General features: G+C 39.1%; 1 protein-coding gene and 1 pseudogene across 2 annotated transcripts in view; one reads left to right on the forward strand and one right to left on the reverse strand.

The window, feature by feature from the left end:
- The window catches only part of SUFU (SUFU negative regulator of hedgehog signaling), a 143,598-nt gene that overhangs the window by 54,096 nt on the left and 71,727 nt on the right, over positions 1–17,775 (reverse strand). The window lies entirely within an intron of this gene.
- Positions 7,652–9,902, forward strand: LOC118828770 (annotated as a pseudogene).

The raw sequence follows: 17,775 nt of genomic DNA on the forward strand, positions 1-17,775 counted from the left end.
GACACTTTTTATCTTCTTCCTCTATTGGAACATATCATCATAAGTCATTCGGTCATGTCCAGTTCTTCGTGCCTCTATGGGTCATACAGTACATGGGATTTTCTTGGCAAGTATACTGGAATAGTTGCCATTTACTTAGCCAGTGGACTAAGGCAAATAGAGGTTAAGTGACTTGCCCAGGGTTACACAACTAACAAGTGTCTGAGGCCACATTTGAACTCAGTTCCTTCCTGACTCCAGGCCTGGTGCTCCATCCACTGAGTCATCTATCTACCTACATCATCATAAAGTGCCTTCCAATTTCTCAAATAAATTTACCTTCCTTGGTTCTCTGTGCTTGGTTCAAGTACCCAGCTTTGGTCTTTTTATCAGGAATGACTAAAAATCCATTTTTCCATTAAAGGGTACATTTTTCCCCCTGTAGGATTACATGCAGCTTTGCAAGGTAAGTTATTCTTGATTGTAATGGCTATAGATGTTTTGCCTTTTGGAATAGTTATTTTAAGATTAGATTTCCAACCTACACGACATAATGCTGAATGAGCGGAGCAGAGCCAGGAGAACATTGTACACAACCACAGATATATGGACTATGAGAGGACCAACCCTGACATACTTCGCTCTTCTCAGCAACGTAAGGTGCAAGGACAACTCCAGGGGACTCACGATAGAGAACGCTATCTTCATCCAGAGAAAGAACTGTGAAGTTTGAATACAGATTGAGGCGCACTACATGCTCGCCTTTTTTGCTTCTCTTTTGTTTTTTTTGTTTGTTTGTTTGTTTTGGTTATGTCTCTTCTTTCTCATGATTCATTCCATTGGTCATAATTCTTCTCCACAACTTGACTAGTGTATAAATTAATTCAATGCAAAGTTATACATGGTAGTTTTATGAGATTCCAGGACGTCTTGGGGAGAGAGGGGGGAGGGAGGGGAGAAAATCTGGAACTCAAAATTATGTAGAACCGTGTGTGGTAAACTAAAAATAAATAAATAAATTTAAAAAAAAGAACAAAAAAAAGAGATTAGATTTCCTCTCATTTTCAGGAGAAGCTGCTAGGACTTGAGTGATTCTGTGATCCTCTGGTACTTGAACTGTTGCTTTCTAGATGTTTGTGGTATTTTTTTTTTGTTTGTTTGACATAGGGGCTCTGGATTTTGCCTAGGACTTTTCCTTTTGGAGTTTTTTTTCAGGATGTGATTGGTGGATTCTATTTTCACTTTGGCCTCTAGTTCTAATAGATGTATACAGTTTTCATTTATAAATTCTTAGCTTTAAAAAATTTTTGAATTATGGTTTTTGGGGAACTTGAGGGGTCTTAGATTATCTCTCCATGAACTGTTTACCAAGTTAGGAATTTTTGATAATCTTACATTTTCTTCTTTTTTTTAATCTGCTGTTTTTGTTCTAATATCTTTTCCTATCTCGCGGATGTCACTGATTTCTTAGCTGAACCCTTAGCTGATTTATTCTAATTTTTAATGTATCTGTTACTTGGGAGCAAAGATTTACTACCTCCTCTCATACACTATTTATTCTCTTTCCACTTTGCTGTGGAACTTTTATTTCAGTTTTTGATATCTTGCTTCACTTCTTTAGATATTCATGAAATTCTTATGGAAAATTTATTTTTTACTAAAGTTATTTTGTCCTTATAGGTTGAATTTTAGAGTACCTCTACATCTTTATAATTCTATACGGCAATTGTGTCTTCTTCTGCTGACTCACCTTTCTAGCTGGAGACTCAGAATTAAAGCTTCATGCCAGGGTCAGTCCTTACTCTCCACTGCACTTCTGGGTGGGGTGGTTGGCCCTCCTCGGTCTCTACCTAGGTAACCTGTGTTCCTATACCCAGGATTAGCATTGGGTGTAGGATCTTGGGTCCTTGAGTTTTAGAGCACTGGATCTTCAGAACTCTCTATGGCACCTCAGGAGAAAGTGCTAAAGGTTTGTCTGTTGTTTGTAGACTGATTACTATCACTTCTGAGGTTTCCAGGGTAGGTTTTTGGGCAGGTAGGTGGCACAGTGGATAGAGCACTGGGCCTGGGGCCAGGAAGTCCTGAGTTCAAACCCAGCCTCAGACACTTATTAGCTGTGTGAACCTGGGCAAGTCACTTAACCGTTTACTTCTATTTTCTCATCTGTAGAATGAGCTGGAGAAGGAAACAGCAAACCACTCCAGTATCTTTGCCAAGGTAACCCCAAATGGGGTCGTAAAGAGTCAGACATGACTGCACAACAAAGTGTAGGTTTCTGAATATGTTGGAAGCTTCTCAGAGGAGTCCTCAGCTCCTGCTGCTTCCAGATATATCTGTCTTAGGACACACTGGGAAGATGCGGGTTTATTTGCCTGCACTGCTGTTGGCTTTACTGGCTGCCTCCTTTCCTATTGCCTATAGACTTCTGGTTGACTTTCTGTGAAGCCCTTGGGATAGATGAAGTAATTTACCATAGTTTCTCACTAGATTTTTGGATCATTACTCAAGTCTAGTGTAAATAAACTTTTTGTTGTGGAAGGTATAGGGAAACTGGGTTGCTTGCTCAGTTCAGGCAGTCATATAGGTCAATAGTTTAAAAGAAAGAACAAAACCCCCAAATCACCTAAACAAAAAAATACTCAAAAAGCATTGTTCTTAAGTCAGAAGGCCTGCTTTAAATCCTACCTCAAGTCAAATCTACACGAATTTATTAAGTACCTACTACATGTCAGGCATTGTTAAGCACTGAGGATACAAAGAAAGCGGAAAAAAACAGTAAACAAAATAGTTCCTGCTCTCAAGAAGTCCACAGTCTAATGGAGGAGATAACATGCAAACAGTTACATACAAGATAATTTGGAGATAATCAATGAGGAAAGGCACTAAAGCTGAGGACTGGGAAATGCTTCTTATAGAAGATGGGCTGAGCTGAGACTTGAAGAACACTAAGGAAGCCAGGAGGTAGAGATGAGGAAAGAGTTGAAGGCATGCAAGACAGTCAGTGAAAATGTCTGGAGTGCAGAGATGGAACTTCCTGTTCACAGAACAGAAAAGGGGCCAGTGTTACTGGACTGCAGAGTACATGGGGTGAATAAGATATAGTAAGTCTAGAAAGGTAGGAGAGGGCCAGGCTAGGAAGGGTTTGAATACCAAAACAGAGGATTTTATATTTGACCCTGGAGGCGACAGAAAGTCACTTGAATTTACTGAATGGGGGTGGGGGGGAAGGGAATCATATGGTGATACCTGCTCTTTTAGAAGACAATTTGATAGGCAAATGGAGAATGGACTGGAGCGGAGAGAGATGAGGCAGGGAACTAACCAAAAGGCTACTGTAATAGTCAAGGTATGAGGGTGATGAGGGCCTGCACCAGAGTAGCTACAGTGTCAGAGGGGAGAAGGGAGCACATATGAGAGATGTTACAAAAGACAGAAATGATAGGACTTGGCAGCCAATTGGATATGGGGAATGAGAGTGACTAGTCAAGGACGACACAGAGGTTTCCATCGTGGGTGACTGAATGGTGGTGCCCATGACAGTAAGTTAGACAGACAGTGAAGTTAGTAAGAGGGAAAGGTTTTGGGGAAAAGATGAGCTGAGTAATGGACTTATTGAGTTTAATATGTCTATGGGACAGCCAGTTCAAGATGTTCAACAGGTAAATGGAGAGATGTGAATAGACTGATGGAAAATGTTGGAGAGAATGGAGGTCAGGAGAGAGGTTAGGGCTAGATAAAGAGATCTGAGAATCATCTGCACAGAGATGATAAACTGAATCTATGGGAACTGATGAGAACCCTAAGAAAAATAGTTTAGAGGGAGAAGAGAAGGGAAGAGTGCCCAGGACAGAGTCTTAAGGAGACAGTGGGTATGATCTGGATGAAGATCCAGCAAAGGAAGACTGAGAAGGAGCAGTCAGATAGGTAGGAAAAGAACCAGGAGAGATGGTGTACCAAGAGGAGAGTCACAGACAGTGTTAAAGGCCGACAGAGAGGACCAAAAGAAAGGGCCACAAAATTTGCCAAATAAGACATCACTGTTAAGTCTGGAGACAGCTATTTCAGCTGAATGAAGAGGTGAGAAGCCAGACTATAAAGAGAAAATTAAGAGAGTGAGAAGAAAGGAAGTAGAAGGCAGAGATTATATAGATGGCCTTCTCAGGAAGTCTAGCCACAAAAGGGAGAAAAGATATAAGATGATAGCTAGTGAAGATGGATTAAGGGAGGGTTTTTTGAGGATGGGGACTATCCACAGACATGTTTGTAAGCAGTAAGGAAACAACCAATAGACAGGGAAAGAATGAAGATTAGTGAGAAAGGCAAGATGACAGAGGGAGCAAACTGCTGGAGAAGATGGGATGGAATAGGCTCACTTGCACATGTAGAGGCTTTGCCTAGGCAAGGAGAAGGGCCATCTCTTCATGTGAGACAGGAGTGAAGGAGGAGACAGTGGTAAAAGCATCTGGGTGATATGTGCTGAGAAGGAAGAGGCAACTCTTGGTGAATATGGCTTAAAATATGAGGCAAGGTTCTCAACTGAGAGGGGGAAGAGAGGCAGAATAATGGAAGATTTAAAGGATTAAAAGATCTGGAAAAGCTGCCGTGGTGAGTGGGATAGTGAATCGATTAGGGAAGTATAAAAGAACTGCTTTGCTTTAGTGAGGATCCGCTTGAGATTATGTAACATAAACACATCTAATGTTTACTACATGTGTAACCTTGGGCAAGTGAATGACCTGCCTTGGGCCTTATTTTCCTCATCTGTAAAATGAGGGGGTTTGACTAGATGGTCTCTGAGGTACCCTTTCCTTACTTTCCTCACAGGAGGAAAACACTTTGTAAATTTCAACATGATATAGAAACATTAGCTGTTATTATTTTATTGGATATGCAAATTTATTGTTAAGCTAAAGGTCAGAACTGGTGAAGGAGAGCCTTCCTCAGAAACTTTTCAAGTGTATGATCCTAAGTGGACTCATAATGATAACAAAATCTCTATATCTAAGTCTTTCCTCAAACTGTGCCAGGTCAGGGATGATCTAGATCCCTTAGCTGAGACTGGGACAAAAGATGATTTTGTCCAATTACGAAGGCTCTTTGGTCATTTGTCAAGTCTGGAGTAAAACCATAAAGGGTCACTCTTTATTCCCTGATACCCCATCAGTCAAACATTATCTTGATTCTATGTTGAGACTTCTCTTGAGTTTCATCAGCTTCCACAGTCCCTTCAAGACTTCACAGTCCCTTCAAGAATGGGTTTTCAAATGCAAATGACTGCTGGAGGCCAGCTGTTAACTGTCCAGTTGTGCAGTGAACTCTCCTAATTGTCCCTCTCTGTCTCTGAAGTACAACTGCCACAAAATTCACCAAGACTAATTAAAGCTATTGGGAGATATCCTGTCAAAGATATTCACAAATTAAACCACATACTAACTGGTACACTGACCTTCTTGAACACGCAAAGAAATGAAATTACAATCATGGTAAGTTCCATCTTCACCTATAGCTCTAGGTCCCCAAACTCCTATTTCCAGGGTATTACAAGAAGCATCCTCCACAGAGAAAAACTTTCTAGGCTGAATTAAAAAGTTACCCTCCTAGAAAGTTTATCATTACTCTTCAGAGGTCCTAGTAACAACGACAAAATACAAAAAGGACTAAGCTCTTTCTGAAAAAAGTCTCATTTTTGCCTCTAAGCCTTCAGAAAAGACTCTGAAATTCTCCAAGTGGATATGATACATATTTAAGCTGTGAACTGCCCTCAAACTGGTTGAAACTTGGTACAGTGTCTATCCCTCAACACCTCCCCAACAAACATCTCATTCAAGCAATCTGAGTCAGAGTGTTTCAGATATAGAAAGTTAGTAAAATCAAGGAAAATGAGCTATGGGAGAAAATAGCCAATGTTTCGAAAACAATCTCAGTGGTGCCTTTGAAGAAACTTAGAGAGCACTATATCATTGCAGTTTTCAATTTTTCATGACTCTTTAATGAGAAAAGTTATCTTGCACTAAAATTTGGAGTTCTAACATTTCATTAAAAAAAGTAGTCAAAAATGTTTTTAATTCCCTTATTTTCTGAATCAGATGAATCAGCATCCCATTTAAGTTCCTGCAGTTACTCTTTACAAATATTCTCTTGCCAATCTGAACCTCAGCGCAGTGTTTCATGACAGGGATGGGGAGAAATGGGTCATGGCTGCAACTGCTTCTCTGATCTTTTAAAGCAAACACTCCCTAAAGGGACCCAGATACCCTTCTGATGGTTTTGTGATGTTTGGAACAAACCATTACTATTTTCCAATGATAAAATGTTCCTTATGTACAGGCTGATATAGTAGGTGATCTAGTCAAATAATGGCAAACAATTTTCTAGAAGAAGTACACACACACACACAGCATGAAGTTATACTGTAAGACCCCAGAAGCTTGCTTGTAGAATCAGAGTTCTGTCCAGATTTTAGAACTTAGAAAGGAAGCAGTGAAAAGCTTTTTCCCTCAACTCATGGGAAGTATCCATTACAACTGCTGGTCATCAGTGTCTTTTGCAATGTGACAGAGGTCAATAGCCACAATTTCTTTATAAACTTCCTGGCCAATAGTCTTCCCACTCTGAAGCCCTACTTCCCTGACTACAGACTCTTTTATCCAGCTTAGCCATTTCAAGAGGGGCCTTAGCCATGCTCACCTCATTCTGGGCTAAACTTCCTCTCCAGAACGCTCCATTTGCTCATCAACTAAATGCTTTTGCCTGGCTTCATTTAGGATATCTTTTTCCTCCTGAAGAGCCCATACCCAGTGCAGTCATGGAAAGTCAGCTGGGAAAAGGAGTTAGTGGGTGGTATCCTGACATAGGTACTGTAGATGTGCTGGAGGTAAGTCCATAACTGGCTATGAAAAGGGAGGATGGGATGACCCAGTTTTCTATCATCTGATTGGGTCTGATTTACCTCTCTCTCTTTTAGTCAAGCCCTATACAACTGTCTAAGACTATAAGTTGCAGGACAGTACCAATCTGTAGTGTTAGGGGGAAATTTCCACACTCAGAGTTCTCTATTATAACAAATTCATAATTATGGTCCAAAAAGAAAAAAATCCAACTGATTAGTACTTGTTGATTTAAAGATTAAGGTCCAGGACACTGCTGTCTCCTGATCAGATCATATGTCCTCTCTGACAACCACTTCAGATCCTGCCTTACCATCTTCTGTCCAAATACTAAAGAACTCAAATGGATCAGTGATCTCCTCAATTTGGGAGTGTCCTTCAATGATGGAGATTGCAATCCATCCTTGCTTAACTCTTAAATTCAAAACAGGAAGTTCACCCCATGTGCTGTAGGCCTTTCCTGTTTTCTCCTTACATTACAATTGTACTAATGGAGTATTTTATTTTTCCACCTAGCATTCCTTGCTCTTGACATGGGACTAGTCCACTTTATCTTTTTGTTGTACAGTTCTTTGATGGCATCCTTTATTCCTGTTCTTCTTTGGAGTTCACTAGTTGCATGCTGAAGCCTGTTCATACTCACCATGCCCCTTTCCATATTCCTTTGTATGATGCTCATTTCTAGTTCATTGGAGGCAGTGGTGTTTCAGGTCTTACTGCTATATAATAACACCGGTAAAATGTTTGTATTAAAAAACAGGGCTCGTTTTTATCTCTGGTCCCCCATGGCCTCGCAGAATCGCGACCCGGCCGCTGCCAGCGCCGCTGCTGCCGCCCGTAAAGGGGCCGAGCCTGGGGTGGGCGCAGTCCATGATTCCGTGGGCAAGAGGTTACAGCAGGAATTGATGACCCTAATGATGTCTGGAGACAAAGGAATTTCTGCCTTCCCAGAGTCAGACAATCTCTTCAAGTGGGTTGGGACCATTCATGGGGCAGCCTTAAGGTACAAGCTCTCCCTGGAGTTCCCCAGCGGCTGCCCATATAATGCTCCCACTGTGAAATTTGTCACACCTTGTAACCATCCTACTGACTCCAGGGCTGGTGCTCTACTCACTGTGCCACCTAGCTGCCCTACCTTGTAACCATCCTAATGTGGACACCCAAGGCAATATCTGTTTGGACATCCTCAAGGACAAGTGGTCAGCTCTGTAGGATGTCAGGACCATCCTGCTGTCTATCCAGAGCCTCCTAGGAGAACCCAACATTGACAGCCCATTGAACACACATGCTGCTGAACTTTGGACAAACCCTACAGCCTTTAAAAAGTACCTGCTGGAGTCATCAAAACTACCTGGTACTGGCTAAGAAACAGAGGTGTGGATCAGTGGAATAGGATAGGAATACAAGATGGAGAAGTCCACAACTATAGCAATCTACTCTTTGATAAACCCAAAGAAGCCAGCTTCTGGGCTAAGAATTCACTATTTCACAAAAACTGTTGGGAAAATTGGAAAATGGTAGGACAGAAACTGGGCATAGACCAATATCTAACACCATATACCAAAATAAAGTCAAAATGGGTTCATGTTTTAGGAGTAAAGGCTGATACTATAAGTAATTTGGGAGAGCAAGGAATAGTTTACTTATCAGATTTATGGAAAAGAAAAAGAATTAATGACCCAACAAGAGATAGAGAGCATTACAAAATGCAAAATGGATAATTTTGATTATGTTAAATTGAAATGTTTTTGTACAAAAAAAGCCAATGCAACAAAAATTAGGAAGGAAGCAGAAAATTGGGAAAAAATCTTTACAACTAGTATCTCTGATAAAGGCCTCATTTCTAAAATATACAGGGAACTGAGCCAAATATATAGGAATATAAGCCATTCCCCAATTGAGAAATGGTCAAAGGATATGAACAGGCAGTTTTCAGAGGAAGAAATTAAAGCTATCTATAGGCATATGAAAAAATGCTCTAAATCACTACTGATTAGAGAAATGCAAATCAAAACAACTCTTAGATACCACATCTCTCCTGTCAGATTGGCTAAAATAACAAAACAGGAAAATGATAAATGCTGGAAAGGATGTGGGAAAATTGGAACATTGTTACATTGCTGGTGGAGTTGTGAGCCGATCCAGCCATTTTGGAGAGCAATTTGGAACTATGCCCAAAGGGCTATAAAAATGTTCATACCCTTTGACCCAGTAATACCACTTCTAGGGTTGTATCCCAAAGAAATCACACAAGCAGGGAAAGGACCCATATGTACAAGGATATTTATGGCGGCTCTTTTTGTGGTAGCCAAGAATTGGAAATCAAAGGGATGCCCATCAATTGGGGAATGGCTGAACAAACTGTGGTATATGAAGGTAATGGAATACTATTGTGCCATAAGAAATGGGGATGATACGGACTTCATAACAACCTGGAAAAACCTACACGACATAATGCTGAGTGAGCGGAGCAGAGCCAGGAGAACACTGTACATAACCATAGATATATGGATTCCGTGAGGACCAACCCTGACATACTTCACTCTTCTCAGCAACACAAGGTGCAGGCACAACTCCAAAGGACTCACGATGGAGAATGCTATCTACATCCAGAGAAAGAACTATGAAGTTTGAATGCAGATTGAGGCACACCTCATGCTCGCCTTTTTCTCTTCTGTTTTGTTTTTGTTTTTGGGTTGGGGTTTTTTTTTTTTTGGTTCTGTTTCTTCTTTCTCATTATTCATTCCATTGGTCGTAATTCTTCTCCGCAACTTGACTAGTGTATAAATTAATTCAATGCGAAGTCATTCGTGGTAGTTATATGAGATTCCATGCCATCTTGGGGAGGGGGGGAGGGAGGGGAGAAAAAAATCTGGAACTCAAAATTATGTAGAACCGTCTGTTGTAAATTAAAAATAAAAATAAATTAAAAAAAAAAGTACCTGCTGGAAACCTACATGAAGCAGGTGACTAGCCAAGAGCCCTGACCCTGGCTGCCCAGCCTACCTTCCCTCATCTTGTGTCTATGTGTATGTGTGTGTGTGTCTTTTTCTCTTCTTCATAACCTGTCTTCTTCCTCTTCTCCCTTCTGTACAGGGCTCTGTATCATAGACTGTTTTCCTTTTCTTTATTTTCTTAAGCTCCAGTCTAGCCCTCAACGTCAATGTATAAATAAATAACATTTTGTTGTTTTTAAAAAAAAAACAAAAACAGGACTCTGTTGTTATGTAAAGCTTAGGGTCAGTAAAAGTGTTTTGCCATTTCCCAAAAGCAATCCAGCCTTCTTTCCTCTTCCTTTTCTACTCTGGGTCCAGCTCATTTTTATCTATATTATTTAATATCCTAAACAGGCATATTGTTGGATAAGCTCTATAGAGTGCTCATTCAGATACTTATTTAAATATGGGCAGAAGACAGTCTTCATTAGTAGACAGCCTCTCCTATGTGGATGGACAAGCCACACTCCTCTGACTGATTACAGATTTCCCCTAAAAGACTCTTTAATGTCTTGGGGTTTGATGTAATCAGTACGGGAAAGTATGGCTCAGGGGAAAGAAATGAGAAATGACAAAGACTTGCTGATTATACATAAGCCTTACCTATCAGCATCATAAACACTGTCTTCAAAAAGAAAACTGCTAAGTGCTAGACATGGATAGTACATTACAAGTATAAATAACATTATAAAGAATGAAACTGAATACAGTTTAACAGACAGGAAAAGACTTATGGACACAGGAGTTATCTCTGAATCAGGGACACAGTGATTCACCAGAGTAAAGACCAAAATTTATAATAAAACTGTTAGCATTAACTCTTCTCAATATAGATAGATATTCCTTGGAATATTACTATAAGATTACCGGAATATTGCTATAAGAAATGACCAATATGATGAATACAGAGAAGACTTTTATGAACTAATGATACAAAGTAGAATAGGTAGAGACAAGAAAACAACAAACTACAACAGTGTAAAGGAAAATAATTACAAACAATAGAAAATGAATGCTTCAAAATTATACAAGAACAAGCCTGGCCCTAAAGAGAAATGAAAAATCCCCTCATTCCTTTGAAGAGGTGGTATAAGTCTACTGATGTGGCACATTACAAATGATGTTAGATTTTTTTTCAATGTATTAGATTAGCTGGGTTTGCTGAATTATTTTCCTCTTTTTCTTTTTTATCCTTTGATATAAAGAATAGATCTCTGTGAGAGAAAAGAAATACACAGGGAACACTAGGCAATGTATAAACAAAAATCTACTTTTAAACATATAGGTTTTCAACAAATATGAGTTTTCAACAAATGTAGCGCAGAAAAGGTCGCTGATAACATCTAGCATTAATTTACAATAAAAATCATTAAAAGAAACAGGAGAGGGACTATTCCTTAGTTATCTACTTCAAACTAAGACTTGGTGCATTACATATAAAACAGAAAAACACTAGAAACATTCCAACTTAAAAACAGGCACAAAACAAGGCAACTTACTTTCAAAATTCCTATTTAAATTAGAATCACTAGTAATTACAGTAAGATAGGAAAGAAAATTTAATGAGAATTAAAATATAAAGGATTCAAAAATTATTTGAATGTGGCATATTGCTCATCTAAAAAATTATTAGTTGCAACAACAATAAAATAACTGAGAAAGGAATTCAGTAAGGTAGAAGGATATAAAGTAGATGAAAAAAATCATCATTCATATATGCTAGAAATAAAAACAAGAAAACGTGATAAGAAAAAAGATACCCTATTTACATTAAATAATGTTTAAGAATTATCCTATCAACATGTAGTGACTTTTATAAAGATAATTATAGAATTTCATGGACAAAAATAAAGGTAGATCTAAATACAACATTTAATATTCAAGAAAGAGTTGAGTCAACACAAGTAACAAAAATACTGTGCCAAATGAAGTAATAATTTAATGTAATACCAAGATACCAAGTTTTGTTTAATAAAACTATAAAAAATCAAAATAAGATTTCTATGGAAAAAATTAATAGGCAAGAATTTTTAAGGGATGCTTTGAAGGAAAAAAAGGTGATGAATACAGATTTGTCCATGTAGGATTGTAAAAAAAAAAAAAAGATAAACTTACATATTGCTGTTAGAGTCTGCAATCTCCTTGGAGAGCAATCTGGCACTAGAACAGTTATAATCATATTATCTGATCTAAAAACACCATCGCAACACCAAGAACATTATAAAAAAGGATCCTTCTATTCAAAAATATTCATAAGAACATTATTTTTAATTGCAAAAAACTGCAAATAGCCTAAATTTTCAGCAACTGGAGAATGGTGAAACAACTGGTATATCAACATATTGGAATGCTTTACTGTGATTAAGAATGATAAATACAAGAAATATAAGCAAGTATGGAAAGATGTGAATTCATGTGAAGTGAAGAAGACAGAACTAGAAGATCAGTTTACACACGTACTGTTTGACAATATAAAAGGAAAATGTAAATACGAATACAGGGATGAAGAGACAAACACTATGGAAGGGGAGAGCTAGAGAAGGAAGGAACAACTTTTCAATTGAAGCAATTTTTAAAAAAGTTATTAATTTAGGGGCAGCTAGGTGGCGCAGTGAGTAGAGCACCGGCCCTGGAGTCAGGAGGACCTGAGTTCAAATTGGACCTCAGACACTTGACACATGTACTAGCTGTGTGACCCTGGGCAAGCCACTTTAACCCCAATTGCCCTGCCAAAACAAAACAAAACAAAAGTTATTAATTTAATTAACATTGCTATTGCTTCATTTTATAAGTTATTTTAAAAATTGGTTAAATAAATTAGTAAATAATAAGTTAATAAGGTTTGGGTTGCCTCTAGATCTCAAGTTGAGGTATGCGTAGGGGAAGATTCTAACATGTGGCCGGCCTCCCCTTCCTGGCCTGGCCTCTCTGTAATTCTTTTGGCAGGCAGCAGAAAGGGAAGAAAACTTGGAATTGATCTCATGATATTGTTGCCCCTCTACCATGCCTTTCACGAAGGCCACATACTTCAAAGCCTCCAGAGTTTGGAGATGCCAAGAAGAATCACTATTGTAGAAACTAAGAACTGTGAGGCAAGTAGTTCAGAGGAATTTCTAGGATCCTAGAAACAAAAGGTTTCTCTTACTTGGGAAAATGTGGAGTTGTAAATTAAGACAAGATTCTCAGGGAATCTGCCAAACTTTACCTTTGTGTACAATGTATATAGAATATTCACCAAACCCATAAGATACTGTTTTCCCTCTGAAGAAGATGCCACTGTGATAACAAGTAGCAAGCCTAGAGGTGGATAGTGAACTCTATTCAGTGAGTTACAGCCACAGTCACTTGCCCCTCTCTCTGACTCTCCAGAGTGCACCCCTGAGACCCACTGCCCTCTTCTAGTTCAGTTTATCTTCACCTAACATGATCAAACAATTCTAAACCTTTAAGGGCTAGTTCTGAAACCCAAGATTCTATGTTTAAATGCTTTGGAGATAAACTACAATTCAGTGAAAACAAATTAAATCGAAACCACAAAGGAGGGCAAGTTTTCAGTCAAATAAACACGAACCTGTCAACATACAAAGAACAACAGAAAAAAAGAATTCTACATGCCATTTAACAGCTGGAACGAACAGAGGGGAAAGACTACAGTGAGGTAATGTATAGGCTGCTGGCCCCATCCTTCTGTGAGGTTACATTCTGTCCAGAATGCTCTAGCATAGTTTTGGAGAACTGCTTACACCAAGGATCTAAGAGCAAGATACATGCACATAACATAAGAACAAAAAGAAATGTCCTTCTTCTTTGTAATTCCATTTTAACATTCTGTCTCCTGCATGGAAAAAGGAAGCCATAGGAGACAAGAGCCTAGAAGCTTTAAGCATTGGTACAAAACTGTAGAATCCAGCCCCCTCCCTTCCCCAGCCCCCTCTTCTCCATACACATGCACCACAGAGAAGATGCTTTGAAAGGAATGAAATCCCAGGGGCACTACTGCACAAAGGCCCCACTGCAGGGTTTCAAATTGGGCTCCTCCAGAGACGTGGCCTAAACACAAGGCCTTCTCTCCTTCTCTTCTCAACCCTCCCCCCAAAGTGTGAAAAAACAGATTATGAGTACTGGAAAGCTGCTGAGCTTTTGTGGCTCTGAGACAAAGTCCTTCACAGAAGAATAGTGGCCATTCTCAGTTCTTCAACCTGATCAAGGAGGTATTAGAGGGGAGGGTTTGGGAGAGAAGAGAAGCCTTTACATTCTTAAAAATAGGTTTAATGACTTTGGTTCTCAATTCTCCAAGTTCAATTCTGACAGCATTCAAAATGGGCTGAGGTGGCTTTTAGTGGAACCTCCTTCAACAAGTTCTGTTTGCTATTAATTTTGCTATATTTGGTTCTAAGCCACCGTGAGAGAAAAATAATGAACGTGCTGTGCAACTTGGCAGAAAATTTTTGATAAAGCAAGAAAAGACATACTCTTTATAAAACCTTGAGGAAAATAATGTAAGGAAACTTCTAGATTTTACCTAAAATCAAAGAAATTATGAAGCTTATTATACTGATCAAAGAGGATTCAAAATTGTTTCCTTATGTGCTCTTTTAGAAATGTCAGGTTCCCCTTTTCCACTTTTGCAATTTGATTAAACAAGCATTTATTAAGCATTATGTGCCAGGCCCTGTCCTCATCAAGCTTATATTCTACAGGGACATATACTTAATTAAGTAAATATAAAATGTATTCAAAATAATTGGAGGAGGGAGAGCCACACATTAACAACTTGAGTAAACTAAGAAGTTGAAGAAAAATGCTTTTTATAAATAAGAGGCTCAGCTATACAGTGTGGATCCATGAGAAGAAAGCAAGAAATGTGGGCAGCAGACTAGTGGGCTGGCAAACTGTCTGCCTACGTCAGCATGTTGGGGGGAGGCGGGGGTAAATACTGACTTTAAGGATTCGTCACCAAAATGAACTGATCAAGGGCTGCAGAAATTTCAGTCTTCACTCACTTGCCTCATGATTCCATAGTGGGGAGTAGAAGGTGGGCAACCACTGCCATCTTACAGTTTTCCCTTATGTATATACCAGGTGACAACTACTAGCAGCATGTCTTCCCTTCTCTTCTCTCTCTACCCAAAGGTTAGTGTTATTAAGTCAAAAATTCAATTCAACAAACATTAAGCACCTACTATGTGCAAAAAAAAAAATTGTCCTAGATATGAAGCCTCTCTATCAAGAAGTCTTAAATATAGGATCTGCTTTAGAAAGCCATCTTGGCAAGAGCATACCACCTAATAAATACTCCAGCCCAACAGATCAGACAATAAGACTGACTGAATGTTTTGCAAAGCTGTTGCAGATTTGTGGACCACCGAACAAAGAAGAGATTTACAGAGGTTAAAAGCCATGCTGCATACCATAAAGCCAAAGGAAGGTCCTAGAGCCTAAGAGGAGAGAGAGCCTAAATTTTGAGCTTCAAATCACCTAATGTGAACTGATGGACAACACTAGGTGGGCCCTCCTGAGTTCGGTCAAACCCATTTGGAGCTCTATCAAGTGCTTTCTTTTTCTTTCCAAGTGCCTTCATTAATTTCAATACCTGTCACTGCACAGGAGAAATCTTCTGTATAAAGGCCTCTGGCCGGGCAAATTCAGGCAAGAGAGCAAACCTGATTGCAAAGGAACTCCATAGCTTCACAACGAAAGTGGAGGTGCTTTGTGTAAACGGCTACTGCTCAAACTCATCGTTGGGCATGAAGAGTCAGGAAGACTTCAATTTAATTTAGCTGCATGACCATGGCTGGGCAAATCACTTAGCCTCTATTTGTTTCAATTTTCTCAACTGTAAAATAAGGATGATAATAACAGCATTTACCTTGAAAGGTTGGGAGGATTGAGTGAAATATAACACTGGTAAAAAACATTGAGCACAGAGCCTGGCACACGGGAGGCGCCATGTAAGATGTTTATTTCCTTTCCCTTCTCCTCAAGAAAGAAATTCTGAGGACATGAAGCAATTTGAATAGAGTTGGGGGGGAAAGGGGTTATCTAAAGAGACTACTGTAGATGCACAGGGAATTCACTAACTTATGATTTAAAAAAAAAATTTGCCACCTCCCTTGGCTCCTTTGCAGAAGGAGGGAGAGGAAGGTAGTGGTGTCCATAGGTAAGGAACACTGCCTGTTAACACTGGGCTTTTCCAATATTTTGATTAGTTTTACTGAACTTGGGAGGGGAGAGTGATCTGTTGAGAAATGAAAGTGATAAAAGCTTAAGGATCACAGATGCTAGAAGCAAGGGCAGGTGATGGGAGGATGAACATAAAGGTGTTGGCACGGTCCTGTAAGAAGGGTGTTAGGAGAGCTACAAACACTGAGAGCTGGTGAGGACAGCTGAAGATAACAACGGGAGGCTCCAAGAAGGGGAAGGCAGAGATGAGGCAATGACATTGATGATGGAGAGAAGATGGAATTCCACTCAGCTGTTATTTGGCTTCTACTTTTTTGGCCAAGGAAAATGACCTCTGTACTGGAAGAAAGGCAACAACAATGACTAACGTGGAACTGACACCCAAGATAAATACGGAGTCTGTGAACAAGAAGCAAGCTGCCCTTTAACTAATAACAGATACAGTCATGTAGCTTTAAAGTTTGCAAAGCGCTTCACATATATTATCTCATTTGTCTCATCACAGTACTACAGTTATTATTATCATCTCCATATTACATAGGAGGAATCAGGCTCGGAGACATTCAGTGATAAAGCTGAAGGATTTGAATCCAGATCTTGCTGACTCCAAGTTCAAAAGTCTATCCACTATGTCATGCTATCTCCTTGAGCTTCAGAAGTTCAAATTACCTTGCTCAGATGAACTACATCCTAGGGTACTACAAAGGGACTGGAAGATGTAATTTCTTGGCCACTGTCTGTGATTTCTGAAAGATGGCAGAGAACAGGAAAGATACACAAACTGACTTCCCCAAAAAGAACGAGAATAGCATTCGAAAAGTATAGGCCAATGAGTCTGGCTTCAATTCCTGGTAAAATTCCAGAAAATGTAATTAAAAGAATACTAACTAAATCTGAAAAAGGAAGTAATGGACACGTTAACAAGGAAAGATTATTCCAGACTAAGCTTAATTTCTTTTTTTAACTAAACTAGTAGATCATGGTCATGCTGTAGATAATAATAGATGACCTAGATTTTAGCAAAACATATGACAGTCTCTCATGCTATTATTGTGGAAAGGACAGCAAAAAATAGATCAGGCAATGGTATAATTAGTTAGGTTTCTCACTGTATATCCAGAAAACTGGCAAAGATGAGAAAAGGTGGGAATAGTACATATTGGAGGAGGTCCCAGAAAGATAGGAACACCACTATATTATTGATGGAATAGTGAAATGATCCAACCATTCTGGAAAGAGCACTCTGAAATTATGCTAAGAATGTGCCCAAAATGTCCCTTTGATTCAGAGATCTCACTGCTAGATATATACTTTAATGAGATCAAAGACTGAAAGAAAAATCCCATATATACCAAAATACACACAGCAGAATTTTTTTCCAGTATTTTTTTTATAGTACCAAAGAAGTGGAAACTAAGTAGGTGCCCGCTAACTGGGGAATGGCTAAAACAAACCATGGTAGGCTGTAAGAAATGAGGCATATAAAGAATTCAGAGAAAAATGGGAAAATTTTTATGAAGTGACACTTAAAAGTAGAAACAGAAAACCAATATTTACAATGATGACAGCAATGTAAAGGAAAAGAGCAAAACTGAACACTCTAATCCTCCTCTGCACAGATGGGAGGGCTATGGGACTGACACACTGCTTATACTGTCAGATTCAGTGGGTATGTTGGTTAGTTTTGATGAACTTTTTTACCTTTCTCTTTATTTTTGTATTCTTTGCTA

This window comes from Trichosurus vulpecula, chromosome 8 (assembly GCF_011100635.1).
Source record: "Trichosurus vulpecula isolate mTriVul1 chromosome 8, mTriVul1.pri, whole genome shotgun sequence".
NCBI lineage: Eukaryota > Metazoa > Chordata > Mammalia > Diprotodontia > Phalangeridae > Trichosurus > Trichosurus vulpecula.